This window comes from Myxocyprinus asiaticus, chromosome 28 (genome assembly GCF_019703515.2).
Source record: "Myxocyprinus asiaticus isolate MX2 ecotype Aquarium Trade chromosome 28, UBuf_Myxa_2, whole genome shotgun sequence".
Taxonomy (NCBI): Eukaryota; Metazoa; Chordata; class Actinopteri; order Cypriniformes; family Catostomidae; genus Myxocyprinus; species Myxocyprinus asiaticus.
The window spans coordinates 2,912,743-2,928,641 of NC_059371.1; the positions used below are offsets into that span (position 1 = coordinate 2,912,743).

A 15,899-nucleotide genomic window follows, 5' to 3' on the forward strand; every position below is an offset into this window, starting at 1 on the left:
CATGATCGATCATTGCTGCCATGTCCAAGTACTCGAGTACTCGTGCTCATCCCTAGTTTAAAGATGTATTTTACCTTAGAGAAGTTTTCTTACATTGTCTGAGACAGAAAATTTTAATAAAAAAATTAATAAGGGTCTTCCAATACCCACAGCTTTCACCTAAATGTATGGTATTTTTGTGTGTAATTCTTTTTTCTTTTATTTTTCTTTCTCTTGAAAGCAAGAGCGAGTTATATATAGCGAGAATATAAAAACAGGGAATTTAAAACGATGTGTAAATCCTGGTCTGACTTTATAAGGACCCTCTGAGGTAAAAGACGTGTTGTCACCTGAAAACAAGCACATATTACAGCTTTTCCTACTTGTATTACAACTTGTGGACAGATTTTTCACATCCCTTGGAACATTGTGCTGCACTGATGAGCTGCACAGGTGAATGCTCTGACATCGCAATCTGCTTATATCTTCTCCCTCGTAACTAAAAAAATCCATAACAAGCAAATTAAACATTATTCATGATTGTCACTAGAGGGAAAAAATGCGGCTGTCATAGCCAGAGGTCGGAGACGGTGAATCGGCAGCATTATCACCTGTGGCAGTTGAGGCACACCAAGATGGCTGCTCGTACACTTCTGGTGGCTTCACCTCCTGATGGAAGTTTACCGTTGCATCAGCAATTCATTTCCAAATATATATCAGTGGAAAATACCTATTTTAAATTAGTATTTGAAATTATGTTTGGTTATGCTAGTGGCACAGAAATGACACAGTTCTCCTTTAAGATAACCCTTTGCAGTCATTGAAAGTGTGTTATGACCAAGGGATTCTAAAGGGGTTTGTTGCAACTGGCAGCAGAATAGCACACACGAGGGTGGCCACTTTTGACTTGGGCCAGTAATTAAACACTCAAAACACCCTAGTAACCACTCAGAACACCCTAGAAACCACATAGCAACACATTAAAAGCCAATCAGAACACATTACCAACCACTTAGCAACTTCCTGACATCCACCCAGAACACCCTAGCTACACTACAAATACAGTTGAAGTCAGAAGTTTACATACACTTAGGTTGAAGTCATTAAAACTAATTTTTTAACCACTCCACAGATTTCATATTAGCAAACTATAGTTTTGGCAAGTCATTTAGGACATCATCATTGTGCATGACATGAGTAATTCTTCCAACAATTGTTTACAGACAGATTGTTTCACATTTAATTGACTATATCACAATTCCAGTGGGTCAGAAGTTTACATACACTACGTTAACTGCGCCTTTAAGCCGCTTGGAAAATTCCAGAAAATGATGTCAAGCCTCATTTAGCTTCTGATAGGCTAATTGGAGTCAGTTGGTGGTGTACCTGTGGATGTATTTTAAGGCTTACCTTCAAACTCAGTGCCTCTTTGCTTGACATCATGGGAAAATCAAAAGAAATCAGCCAAGACCTCAGAAAAAAAATTGTGGACCTCCACAAGTCTGGTTCATCCTTAGGAGCAATTTCCAAATGCCTGAAGGTACCACGTTCATCTTTACAATCAATAGTACACAAGTATAAACACCATGGGACCACGCAGCCATCATACCGCTCAGGAAGGAGACACATTCTGCCTCCTGGAGATGAACGTAGCGTGGAGGTCTGGGGAGAGAGAAAGTGATAAGGACATCCACCTGAGATGAATTGTGACTAATTACCGTTTCTGTGTTCACAGTGAGAGTCAGGGGAGATAAAAGACGGCCAGTCCACAGAAAGAGAGTGACACACCAGAGACTGTGTACTTATGATCAGAGACTTTTTACAATTATTGCTGAAAAGCTGGACCTTGTTTCAATTTATGCTGAAAAGCAGTTTTTTGTTTGATATACACTGGAAAGTTTTCTGTTTTATTTTAATAAAAGCTGACTCACTTGGAATGTGGAAACCGGCTCCCGCTTCCTCTTTATCTTCCCAACAATGAAACTTTGTTACATGTAGTTTGGTGTGAAAAGTGCAAATCAATCCCAGAACAACAGCAAAGGACCTTGTGAAGATGCTGGAGGAAACAGGTAGACAAGTATCTATATCCACGACATAACCTGAAAGGCTGCTCAGCAAGGAAGAAGCCACTGCTCCAAAACTGCCATAAAAAGCCAGACTACAGTTTGCAAGTGCACATGGGGACAAAGATCTTACTTTTTGGAGAAATGTCCTCTGGTCTGATGAAACAAAAATTTAACTGTTTGGTCATAATGACCATCGTTATGTTTGAAGGAAAAAGGATGAGGTTTGCAAGCCGAAGAACACCATCCCAACCGTGAAGCATAGGGGTGGCAGCATCATGTTGTGGGGGTGCTGTACTGCAGGAGGGACTGGTGCACTTCACAAAATAGATGGCATCATGAGAAAGGAAAATTATGTGGATATATTGAAGCAACATCTCAAGACATCAGCCATTAAGTTAAAGCTCGGTCACAAATGGGTCTTCCAAATGGACAATGATGCCAAGCATACCTCCAAAGTTGTGGCAAAATGGCTTAAGGACAACAAAGTCAAGGTATTGGAGTGGCCATCACAAAGCCCTGATCTTAATACTATAGAAAATTTGTGAGCAGAACTGAAAGAGTGTGTGCGAGCAAGGAGGCCTACAAACCTGACACAGTTACACCAGTTTTGTCTGGAGGAATGGGCCAAAATTCCAGCAACTTATTGTGAGAAGCTTGTGAAAGGCTACCCAAAACGTTTGTTAAACATTAACAATGCCCTCTCAATTGCATTAGATGCATGTTAAAAGCCACTCATAACATCCTAGCAAGAACAACACAAACACTACAAACCCCTCAGAACACATCAACAACTGTATAACAACCACCTAGCAACTCCTTAGCAACTACATAGCAACCACTCAGCAAAATCCTATTAACCACCCAGAAACTACATAGCAACACACTGAAAATCACTCAGAACACATAAGCAACTGCATAACACCCTGGTAACCACCTAGCAACTCCATAGCAACTTCAAAGCAATGGCCTGAAAAAAATCTAGCAAGGCCCTAGCAACCACCCAGAACACCCTATCAGCTACATAATAACACACTAAAACCCCCTCAGAACAGTTTAGTAACTGCATAACAACACCCTGGCAGCCACCTAGCAACTCCCTAGCAACTGCATAGCAATGCCTTGGCAACCATCTAGCAAGGCCCTAGCAACCACCCAGAACACCCTATCAGCTACATAATAACACACTAAAACCCCCTCAGAACAGGTTAGTAACTGCATAACAACACCCTGGCAGCCACCTAGCAACTCCCTAGCAACTGCATAGCAATGCCTTGGCAACCATCTAGCAAGGCCCTAGCAACCACCCAGAATGCCCTGGCAGCTACATAGCAACACACTAAAACTCCATCAGAACACATTAGCAACTGCATAACAACACCCTGGCAACCACCTAGCAACTCCCTAGCAACTACATACTGTAGCAAACACCCAGAACACACTAGAAACTACATAGCAATGCACTGAAAGTCACTTAGAACACATAAGCAACTGCATATCAACACCCTGGCAACCACCTAGCAACAGCATAGCAACCACCCAGAACACTCTGGAAACTACATAGCAAAATACAAAAAATCATAATCGGTTTCGCCTAACAACACCATGCAACCTCACAGAACATCCTAGAAACTACACAGCACAACACTAAAAAACACATGCAGAGCACATTAACAACCACCTTGCAACATCCTAGCAACCACCCAGAACAACCTAGCAACTGCTAAGCAACATGTTAAAAGCGACTCAAAATGCCCTAGAAACCAGCCAGAACACCCTAGAAACTACATAGCAATGCACTGAAAGTCACTCAGAACACATAAGCAACTGCATATCAACACCCTGGCAACCACCTAGCAACAGCATAGCAACCACCCAGAATACCCTGGAAACTATATAGCAAAATACAAAAAATCATAATCGGTTTCGCCTAACAACACCATGCAACCTCACAGAACATCCTAGAAACTACACAGCACAACACTAAAAAACACATGCAGAGCACATTAACAACCACCTTGCAACATCCTATCAACCACCCAGAACAACATAGCAGCTGCTAAGCAACATGTTAAAAGCGACTCAAAATGCCCTAGAAACCAGCCAGAACACCCTAGAAACTACTTTGCAACACACTAAAAAACAGTCAGAACACATTAGTAACCACATAACAACCACCCAGAACACACTAGCAACTGCATAGCAACTTTTTAAAAACCATTAAGAACACCTTAGCAATCACAATGCAACACCCTAGCAACTACCAACAACACCCTAGCATTGTGGTGGCGACTTTGCACAGACAAACACCACACATTTTCTGATGAAAATGTCCAAATCTAGTTTCAAACAGTGCTCAAACTGGCTTACTTCAGGCACTGGTTACTAATAATTTCAATTACGTGAGTAACTGAAAGCTAAATTTCTGGTAATAATCTCTAAATGCTTCTCTGTAAGGACCTGTGGCATGGGCAGATCCAGATGAAGACTCTTACTAATAAATGGTACGAGGAGGTGCGTCAGGGGTTGTCTGGTTCTGAAGATGATGACAATGAAGCAGAACTGCTCTGAGACTCTTGGAAAGGGCTGAAAGAGAGAGATGAGTCAGAACTTAAGCCGTTCTCTTAGTATGTAGCATCAAATACATGGAGCACAAGATGATGCAGCGCTTTACTCTAATACAACACTCCACAGTGGACCTGCAACATGAAGAGAAGGGGAAGATGTGGTCAAAACAATGTTTCGAGTTGCACTAGAGGAAAAAATAATGGTGATGACAATTAATAAAAAGTTGAATACTGAAGAGAATTTAAGGCAAACAAAGCTAAAATAAATAGCAATATTGGACACTTTTTTTTTTTTTAGTTTAAAAATTTTTAAGGAATAGTTCACTGAAAATGAAAGCTACATATGACTTCAAAATATATTTATATATATAAAATAACAGCATTCAGGTTTGGAATTGCATGTGGATAAGTAAATAATGACAGCATTTTAATTTTGGTGTGAACTATTCCTTTAATTTATTCTTACACAGCCTTGCTATTTGTCTTTGTTGGGTTTTGCTTTTTCATACAGGGAAATGACAAAAACTAATTGTGTGTGTGTGTGTGTGTGGGGGGGGCAGGTATAAGTGGTTTACGAGAACTTTTATTTAGCTTACAAACTGGTAATTACAAGGGTATTATGCTATAAATGTGGTTTATGAGGACATTTCTAGTGTCCCCATAATTCAATTTGCTTAAAAAACATACTAAACGATGTTTTATTGAAAATGTAAAAATGCAGAACGTTTTTTGTGAGGGTTAGGTTTAGGGGTAGGGTTAGGGTTAGGGGACAGAATCTATAGTTCATACAGTATAAAAATCATTATGTCTATGGAGAGTCCTCATAATGATAGCTGCACCAACATGTGTGTTTGTGTGTGTGTTTGGCATTGATTAACAAACGTATCCTTTTTTTCATTTATGAAGTATTTATTTGTTGTGTTGTCTTTATAAATGGAATGAAAAAGAGTCTTTTATAATGAATCTTGACACTGTACTATGACACTGCAAACTTGGTGAGTTTATAAGTAATTGTAAAGAAGGTGTGACTGAAGGAATGTATGTTTGCATAATATTAAGAACCACATGCACAAAACTGCAATGACGAAAGGATGTAAAACACAAATGTGAATAAATGATGGATTGTAATTACCTGTGAGTGCCATGTTTGTTCATGTCATATTTAAAGTTAAACAGTTTGCACTTTGAAAGATTGAACTACTTCTCATTACCAAAATCTCCTACTGGAATTCAAACTGATGCAATGTCAAATGCAACAGAAATTCTTTAAAAAACAAACATGTAAATACAACTATTTTGCATGAATTCTATGAATCTTCAGTTGTTAAATGATCATTTTAACTGCTTTATTAATATATTGTAGGTCACATTATTTATATAAATATTCAGCAGTGATGATATTGTATCAGCAGTGATAAAATGATCAGAAAGTAGCAACCTCAGCAATCTGACCTAAAGGGAGTACTATTGTGCAGCATTTGCCATGTCTATTTTCATTGATAATTAATATACATTTTGACTGAGTGTATGATTGTATGTGTGTTTGTCTGGATGACATATTATTTTATATTTAATTTGTATACGTCATAGAAATGTATTACTAATGTGTGATCAGGTTGTGTGTACAGTTGAAGTCAGAAGTTTACATACACCTTAGCCAAATACAGTTAAACTCAGTTTTTCACAATTGCTGACATTTAATCGTAGAAAACATTCCCTGTCTTAGGTCAGTTAGGATCACTACTTTATTTTAAGAATGTGAAATGTCAGAATAATAGTAGAGAGAATGATTTATTTCAGCTTTTATTTCTTTCATCACATTCCCAGTGGGTCAGAAGTTTACATACACTTTCTTAGTATTTGGGAGCATTGCCTTTAAATTGTTTAACTTGGGTCGAATGTTTTGGGTAGCCTTCCACAAGCTACTCACAATAGGTTGCTGGAATTCTAGCCCATTCCTCCAGACATAACACAAATTGTCCATTGGATTGAGGTCAGGGCTTTGTGATGGGCACTCCAATACCTTGACTTTGTTGTCCTTAAGCCATTTTGCCAAAACTTTGGAGGTATGCTTGGGGTCATCGTCCATTTGGAAGACCCATTTGCGACCGAGCTTTAACTTGTCTTGAGATGTTGCTTCAATATATCCACATAATTTTCCTTCCTCATGATGCCATCTATTTTGTGAAGTGCACCAGTCCCTCCTGTAGCAAAGCACCCCAACAACATGATGCTGCCACCCCCTTGCTTTACAATTGAGATGGTGTTCTTTGGCTTGCAAGCCTCACCCTTTTTCCTTCAAACATAACGATGGTAATTATGGCCAAACAGTAAAATTTTTGTTTCATTAGACCAGAGGACATTTCTCCAAAAAGTAAGATCTTTGTCCCCATGTGCACTTGCAAACTGTAGTCTGGCTTTTTTATGGCAGTTTTTGAGCAGTGGCTTCTTCCTTGCTGAGAAGCCTTTCAGGTTATGTCGATATAGGACTCGTTTTACTGTGGATATAGATACTGGTCTACCCGTTTCCTCCAGCATCTTCACAAGGTCCTTTGCTGTTGTTCTGGGATTGATTTGCACTTTTTGCACCAATCTACGTTAATGTCTAGGAGACAGAATGTGTCTCCTTCCTGAGCAATATGATGGCTGTGTGGTCCCATGGTGTTTATACTTGCGTACTATTGTTTGTTATTATTATTATTGAAGATGGTACCTGCAGGTGTTTGGAAATTGCTCCCAAGGATGAACCAGACTTGTGGAGGTCCACAATGTTTTTCTGAGGTCTTGACTGATTTCTTTTGATTTTTCCATGATGACAATCAAAGAGGCACTGAGTTTGATGGTAGGCCTTAAAATACATCCACAGGTACACCTCCAATTCAGTACATTTCCTATCAGAAGCTAATTGGCTAATTGTTTAAAGGCTTGGCATCATTTTCTGGAATTTTCCAAGCTGCTTAAAGGCACAGTTAACTTAGTGTATGTAAACTTCTGACCCACTGGAATTGTGATATAGTAAATTAAAAGTGAAACAATCTGTCTGTAAACAATTGTTGGAAAAATTACTCATGTCATGCACAAAGTAGATGTCCTAAATGACTTGCCAAAACTATAGTTTGCTAATATGAAATCTGTGGAGTGGTTAAAAAATTAGTTTTAATGACTTCAACCTAAGTGTATGTAAACTTCTGACTTCAACTGTATGTTCAGTGTTTTGTGTATTGCATTGTGAAATTGTTGAACTTGAAGTGGATGAAGTGGATCATCATTTCATATTCAGCAGAAATGTATGGCACAAGATTTAAGAGCTACAGCGGAAGATTTTCAGGGTTCTTCACAATCTATTTCATGTCTTTGAAGATGTCTTATGTTGTATGGACCAATGCTTTATGATACCTTTATGGTGCTTTTATTTCACTTTTCATAAAACTGTGGCAAAAATCTTTTTAAGCAAACAACAACTTCCTAAGATAGATGAAGAAGACAACAAACTGTTATGATTTAGTTAGAGCGTACATGCCCCAGGCCCAGACTTCTCTATTAAAAACATATGTACATTTGACTCTTATGTATTGGCATTTGCATTTGTTTTGTGAGATTTACTGTGATCAAAGTCGTCATTATTATTTGTATAGCACTTTTCACAACTGATGTCGTTTCAAAGCAGCTTTTCAGGAAATTATGCTATAACAGAAAATAAAGCTGCAATGTCTTAGTCATCTTTGTGCTATATGATAAAAATGTGATTGTATATTGTGCTACAATAAGTAAATAATATTTGTTTTTAGACCCCCAAGTGAGCAAGCCAAGGGCGACCATTGCAAGGAGCAAAAAACTCCATAAGATGTTGGTTAATGGAGAAAATTAATCTTGGGAGAATCAAGGCTTACTTTGGGGGCCAGTTCCCTTCGGCTAAACAGCATGAATATAATGCCAATATTAAGTTATTTATGTGTAGAACAAGTCATGGTTTAAAATTAGTAAACTAAGTAAGTGTTAAGAGCCAGTGTTTAAACAAAGATTTTGTATGAACTGTAAGATTAGTGTCAAAGTCTTTGAAGTTTATCCTGTATTAACTGTGGAAGCACATGTAGATGAAGTGTCCTTTGTGTAGGGCTTTACTGGTTGTTTAGATCAGTGTTACTATCAGAAATAATTAATAATTATTTCTTTAGTTATTAATTAATATTTAAATTAATTAATTGAATCTAACTCATTAAAACCATTAAACTCATTAAAATAAAATGGGGCTCCAGTAAATGTAGTGCGCTACGTTTAGGAGCGGGTTTGGTTATTAGCAATAATTAATAATTATCAAAGATAATTATTAATTATTAAAGTCAATAGAACATTGATGAGAATCAATGTTAGCTTTTTTAATCCTTTAAATCAACAATTATCAAAGATAATAATTAATTGTTAACATCGTTGAAACATTAATTAATATTAACACTAGCTTATTGATCATTCAAATTCAACAATCATCAAAGATAATTATCAATTATCAAAAATCAATAGAATATTAATAAGGATTAACATTGACGGGGCACCACCCTGGAATCAGGGACTAATAACCAGATAGTAAAACAGTCTCAATATTAGATTGTTTTCTTAGGAAAATCGACATCCGAAGAATATCAATTTTTGGGAAAAAAACAATGAAGCAAACACAGGTGTATGCAAAACAAACCAAAACACTTCTCTTTGTAATATAAACAAAGTTTATTTATGCAGTAATATCAATTAATAATTAATACAATGCAGTCAATACACTTCTGACTTACAACTACAAAGTAAACAGTGATATGATTAGATATGGAAATAAAAATAATCCTATAACACATAACGTGTGTGTGTGTGTGTGGGGGGGGGTAGTACGAGAGAGAGAGAGAGAATTAAGTGATGGCCCTAAAGCTGATTTGTGGAGAGAAAGCAGCTGTTAGTTTATCACTCAGAGGCTCGTAAAAGTCCCAAGTTCTTTGACTCTTTAATGGATAACTCAGTTTGCCGGTTTTATCCGCGATGGCGAAAATGCACAACAGTCCAATTTGGTTGGACCACATTACAGCAAAGCAAATTCGTGATAATTAATACCCTGAGTATTAATAATGAGCGGACATGGCGATCCGTAAGCAAAAAAACCTTGAAACACAAGAATAACACACTATAATATTCTATCTCTGCCCAGACGTAAACCTCTTACTTGAATCGCATGAGGACACAGGTAGAATGTTTGTCCTTTAACTCCGACCCGGTTCCTTGAGGCTTGTGTGATAACGGGAGGCCGTTTTCTCGCTCCGTTGGAGGGCACGGCTGTTGATTCTCGGCGGGCTGGCGGAGAACTTCAGAGATGTCGACTTGATTGAAGATCGAAGAGAAATCTTTAATCTCTTCACTTCTGCAGGCAAACAGATGAAGATGCGGATTGCTCGGTTGAACACAGAGTAATCTCAACTCGTCCAGCGAGATGGAGATTGTATGGCCACAGTTTCAAGTCGGACGTTACTTCCTTGTGCCACAAGGTTGCACCTGAGAGCAGCGATGAGCTGCATCTACACACTGCAAACAAAGTTGCTGGAAGCAAATCCCGGAAGCATTTCAGAGGTATTTCTACTCCTGATGATGTCATGGTTGAGGGACGTTCTGTTGTGTGCCTCATCCAATAGGAGTTGAGAGTTCGATCCTTTAGTGAGCAAGGCTTCATGGGATTTGTAGTCTGTTTTGGACTACCTTTGTTTGATTTTGGCGTGGTTTTTATCAGTAAGATTTACGACTTGTTATGTGGGGGCTGAGTTAGGTTTTACGACTGTGTTAGGCCTGCCTTTGTCTTCTATCTGAATACATGAGGCCCAACATTCCCCCCTTTGGTCTGAAGAGTTGGTTGTTGTCCAGCATCTTTAGAGCAACTGAAGGGCCGAACAGTTCTTGTCGGTTCACAGTAACCTGTGGGTTACGCCATCCATGTATTCCTGATAGGAAAGAAAACGGTTGCACAGTCCATACAGTTCATTAGAGTTCACAGAGGCTTTATCGTCTGGACAGAGATTGAGGCACATCTGGGCATAGAACTTCTAGCTAAATCTAAAACTACATTCATCACACATAAACATTTCAAGTTATTGGAAGGCACAGCATTAACCATAACACAATCCTTTGTTGTTCTTTGGTCATAACACAAAATCAAAGTAGATCCTGACATTGGTTACTCGGAACAAAATGTTAGAGGAAAGGAGGGTTAAAGGTTAAAAGGCTTATCCTTGGAAATGATGGGGTTAACCTGTGGGATGGGCTCAGACTGGTATGTAAAACACGGCTGTATGAGAAGTGAGTCCAGTCTGGCCTGTAGGGGTTGAATGTACCTGTACATGGCGTGTGCAATAATTGCGATGATGATCCAACCACTAAGGAGGAGCCAGAGGGCAACCAAACTGATAGGGTGTTCTCGGTAAGATGACGATCTGCTTATGTGACTAGGAAATATAGTGGTCAAGCCAGTCGGTTTGAGACTGAACTTCACTAATTTCATCCCTTCAGCCTGAAGCTGCTGTCGAAGGCTGTCATCAACGGTGAGGCTGTGACCTCTAAATGCGTCCATGATCTCAATTTCTGCGTCATGTTTGTTGACGTTGAGATGATGGAGGACAATATCATCAATGTGCACGGTGGCTCCTTGGGGAACCATTAAGAACACCGTTTGGTTTGGTAGCCTTAGTTTAGTGGCTGTATCATGGCAGTCGTATGACATTGGGATTTCGGTGGCTGGTGTGTTAACGAGCCAGCGATTGCCTGCTCGCTCTACCTTTGTCTCTGTTCCTTCATCTTTGATGGACATGCTACCATGACACTTGTTCAGGGAGGTAGTTAGTCACCTCTCTAACAAAGGGGTTGCGTTTTGACAAACCCAATGAATGTCCTTTGTCTTGGTACACGTTTAGGTTAGGGATAAGGTAGAGCGAGGGGTCCTCATCATGGTAGGCGAGTGTGGTGGTGTTTTGAGGTGAATGTGTGCATTACCTCTCTGAAAACCAACATTAAATATGGACTTTAGTCTGTATATATTCTGCCTATGATGGTAGATTGAGGATAAATCCTATTTTGAGGTTCTGAGGATTTACAGGGATTGGAATTTCAATGCCAAAACTATATGCCAAGTGTATCTGTGAAGGTTGCACAACAGAGATAGTAGCAGATCTAAGGATTTGTTCGACAAGGTCTAGGGAGACCAGGTAAGCTGGAATCCTTTTACTACTCAGACTGTTGACTGAGGAGCTAATTTCCCTGAGGTCCTGCATTAGATCTCTAATGATACACGCATAAGTTGTTTTCTCTGACAAAAAGCATGCAAAGTGTTATTGATAAGAACGGACTGCAAATTTACAGTGACTATAGTACCCTGAAGGGTTTTACCCTGGCCCTGTAATTGTTCTTATTGGAGTCATTGTCTCTGCTGGATTTTTGGACGATGGCGACGTGTGCAACTGAACTGGTGAACTGTTTTCTGGACCAAGTGGTCTCGGTATGTCAACCTGAGCCCACATGTGTCCACGACAGCAGTCAATGAGCGGAGCCAATCGGTTCAGTAGGTCCTGGCCAATTAACAGTGGTTCCGTATTAATGGGATATATGTAAACAGGGTCTATTAGCATCATCCCTTGAAAGGTGTCAATCAAGGCCCGTTTTGTGATAGACGACCTATCTTGCATATAGCTTGTGATGCTTACATTGCAGGTCTCTGTCTATAAAGGTTTGCCAAGGGAGAGCTTTGCTCTAGTCACCTCTGTGAAGGTGTTGGAACCCATTAGACTTATTTCGGAACCGGTGTTGAGTAGTGCGTTCGAGCGGAATGACCCATGTGTCAGGCGTTGCCCTTACGGTACAGATCACCCAAGAAGGTCAGAAAAGGAGGGTGTGGCATGTTAGGAGTGACTGTTTTGGGGAGCAACTTGGACACTGTTCCCCTTTTCCCGACCTACAAAGTAAACTTTGACATTAAGGGAGGGGGTACATCATCTAGTCATACTGACGGGGTTTCAGTGCCGTGTTCCTTTGAGGAGGTCGAAGGACCTGGTAAATAATGGAGCACGTCAAGCTTAGTTACTAACTCAGTCAAGCATCTCCTTATGTCCTCCATTTCTTTTCTCAAATCTTGTTCTCTGAGGGGATTTGAAACCTTGCCTACCCACTCACCTTCTTGTTTGGGTTTTCGTTCGAACCGTGCCTTTCCTTTCTGCCGGCGAACGTTTTGTTGTTTAGGCCTGCCGTGACCCTGGGGGTGTGTCTGGTCACCACCCCCCTGGTTCTGTTGTCTACCCTGCTGGCGGGGTGATCGGCACCTCTGGGGTTCTGTTCTAGCATTCACTTTAACGCGAGGCATTTCATTGCCTTCAAGCGCTAGGTCTGCATATGAGGCTTGGATCCCCAGGGCTCTGGCGTCGCCTTCGTGCCCTCGGGCAAGGCGCATGCGTGTCTCCCATGCCAGTTGCGCGTACTTTCTGATTTCCTGCATGGTGGGGTTGCCCATTCTGCAGTGCATCGTGACGTCATATCGCATGCACTCGTGGAGGTTGTGAACACACAAACACACAAACATAAACACATACAGGGCAGCTGCCTGTAGTTCTCTCTCTCCCCAGTTGTCATCTCTGGTCACCTTTATCCCATGCTTTCCATGGCCCTACCGTTCCAGGTGGTCAAGGAGTCGATTCCCTCCTCCCCTCGTGGACAGCGGTCTTCCCTTGACCCCTCCGCATTTCTGGCAGCCGGCAGGGCACTCCTCCATGGCTCCATCGCTCCAGGCGGTCAGGGAGTCCAGTACCTCCTCGCCTCATGGACGGCGGCTGTTCCCCGCATCCGGGCGGTTGGGGTACTCCATCCCCCGGCGGATGGCAGCGGCACTCCCCTGGATGGACGGCAGAGTCGAGGACTCTACGATGGGCATCCTTCCTTCTTCCTGGGTTTCGGCACCAATGTAAAGGGGTTAGAGGGAAAGGAGGAGGCGAGAACCAGCTTGACAATATAAATAAAGTTTACTGATAAACTTAAACAAAAACACACAAACATATACACATACAGGGCAACTGCCTGTAGTTCTCTCTCCCACCAACTGTCGTCTCTGGTCGCCTTTATCCCTTGCTCTCCTCATCAGGCTGATTGGGGTCCAGGCATGTGTCATTCTGGCCCGGCCCCGCACTCCGCGCTACAGTTGGCAATTAATTGATAGTCTATGTATTCCATTCCAGTGTAGTCCATCCTTTGACCAAGACAACATAGGCAACAGTCAGTGAGAGGCATCGCAGTCCGCTGTAAGCTTATGGCAGGTAATTTTGGTGAAGTCCATTTTCTGAGTCCAGGGTTCAGGCAGTGACACATGAAGTATCCAATGTCTTGGAGTTGGCCTCAATTCATCCTTTGTGAAGTCCATTGTAGTAGACTGAAGTGAAGTCTGGCTGGTATAGGCTGCAGTTAGGCATCATCACTCAATGACACGTAGCAGTGGGAGTTGGATATCACTCTGGTAACCTTGGATATATCCTGAGGTTGAGACAGGGAAACAAATAGAATAATATTATCGTAGATGCCATTCACTTTAAAGCAGGGTTGTAGAATAAGAGAATGTGAATGTGGCAGCGGGGGCGTGGTCAAGCGTCCGTCTGGAGAGAGAGAAAGCGGTAAGGGCGCTTGCACATGAGCTAAATTATGTCTAACACCTGTCTCTAATTACAGTGAGCACGGGGAGAGTGGCATAAAAGAGCCACACTGCCAGCAAACCAGGGAGAGAGAGCCTGGGTCCAGAAAGTTATTATTGTGAAGCTGAAGAAATTATTATTGTGAAGCTGAAGAGATTACTATTGTGAAGCTAAGAATTTATTATTGTGAAGCTGAAGAGATTAGTGTGTGAAGCTGAAGTGTGGTCATTAAAAGCCTTACCTGTGAGTGGAGCAACCTGCCTCCCGTGTCCTCCTTATCGACTGTCTTTACAATGAACTTGACTATGGCTAAAAACTTGACTTAACAAAAACATGGCTTGACATAAACGTGGCCTGACATAAACATCTACACTCACATTCACATTCACATTCAATACTTGACAAAAGACAAAATGGAAAACATGAGGCTTAAATACATGGACATGGGGGAACATAAACCAATGAACAAACAGAACTGATAACAAGCTAATTAAACAATCAACCAATGAAAACATGACACATAAACATGATTCAAAATAAAAGACATGTCTTTCTCCTTTAACATCAACTTGCCCAGGGAATGCAAATGAAAATTAGCCACCTTGGCTAAATCTGCCACATTTACATCAACATGATGTTAATTAATGTGTTTTGTCCCTGATTAAATAAATAAGTATAAATACAAAACAAGCTACCAATATGTAAGGAAAAATGTGCAGTCATCTGATTATTATCACAAAATTACCCCATTCAGAGTTTGCTTTATTTTGCTAAATTTCCCTCGCAGCACAGTAGTAATGACTTTATGAATGGCTTTACTCTATGAGCAACTTCAGTCCTTCGCTGTTATAAGTCAGGAAGAGCTAACAAATTTTATTAAAGCATCAAAACCAACAACATGTGTGCTAGATCTCATACCTACTAAGCTCCTAAAAGAGGTGTTTCCCAGAATCTCAGAACCTCTTCTTACTATTATTAAATCCTCGCTATTCTTAGGGCATGTCCCTAGAAACTTTAAGCTGGCAGTTATCAAACCCCTTATCAAGAAACCACAGCTTTATCCTGGGGAGTTGTCTAATTATTGACCGATCTCAAATCTCCCATTTGTATTGAAAATACTAGAAAATGTAGTATCCTCACAAATATGTTCATATTTACAGAGAAATGGTATCTGTGAAGAATTTCAGTCAGGATTTAGGCCCCATCATTTTACAGAGACTGCATTTATCAGCATTACAAATGACTTGCTCTTATTTTCTGATTGCAGCTGCATTTCTCTTCTAGTGCTTTTATATCTTAGTGCTGCCATCGACACCATAGATCACTTTCTCTTGGAAGAAGACTTTCTCTTGGATAGGCATGAGAATTATGTTGGCATTTGTGGACAGGTATTAGCTTGGTTAGGTCCTATCTCTCTGACCGCATATATATATATATATATATATATATATATATATATATATATATATATATATATATATATGAGACATTATCAAGAACGGTGGTATTAGTTTTCACTGTTAAACAGGTGATACCCAGCTTTATATTCCCTCGAAACCAAAAAAATTTCTCAATTCTCCAAGTTAGCAGAGTGTACCAATGAC

General features: G+C 40.4%; 1 pseudogene; it reads left to right on the top strand.

Annotated features, from left to right (window-relative positions):
- LOC127419359 (sodium/hydrogen exchanger 8-like) overlaps positions 1-4,613 on the top strand; it is a 51,391-nt pseudogene extending 46,778 nt beyond the window's left edge.
- Positions 4,614-15,899: the final 11,286 nt, after the last annotated feature.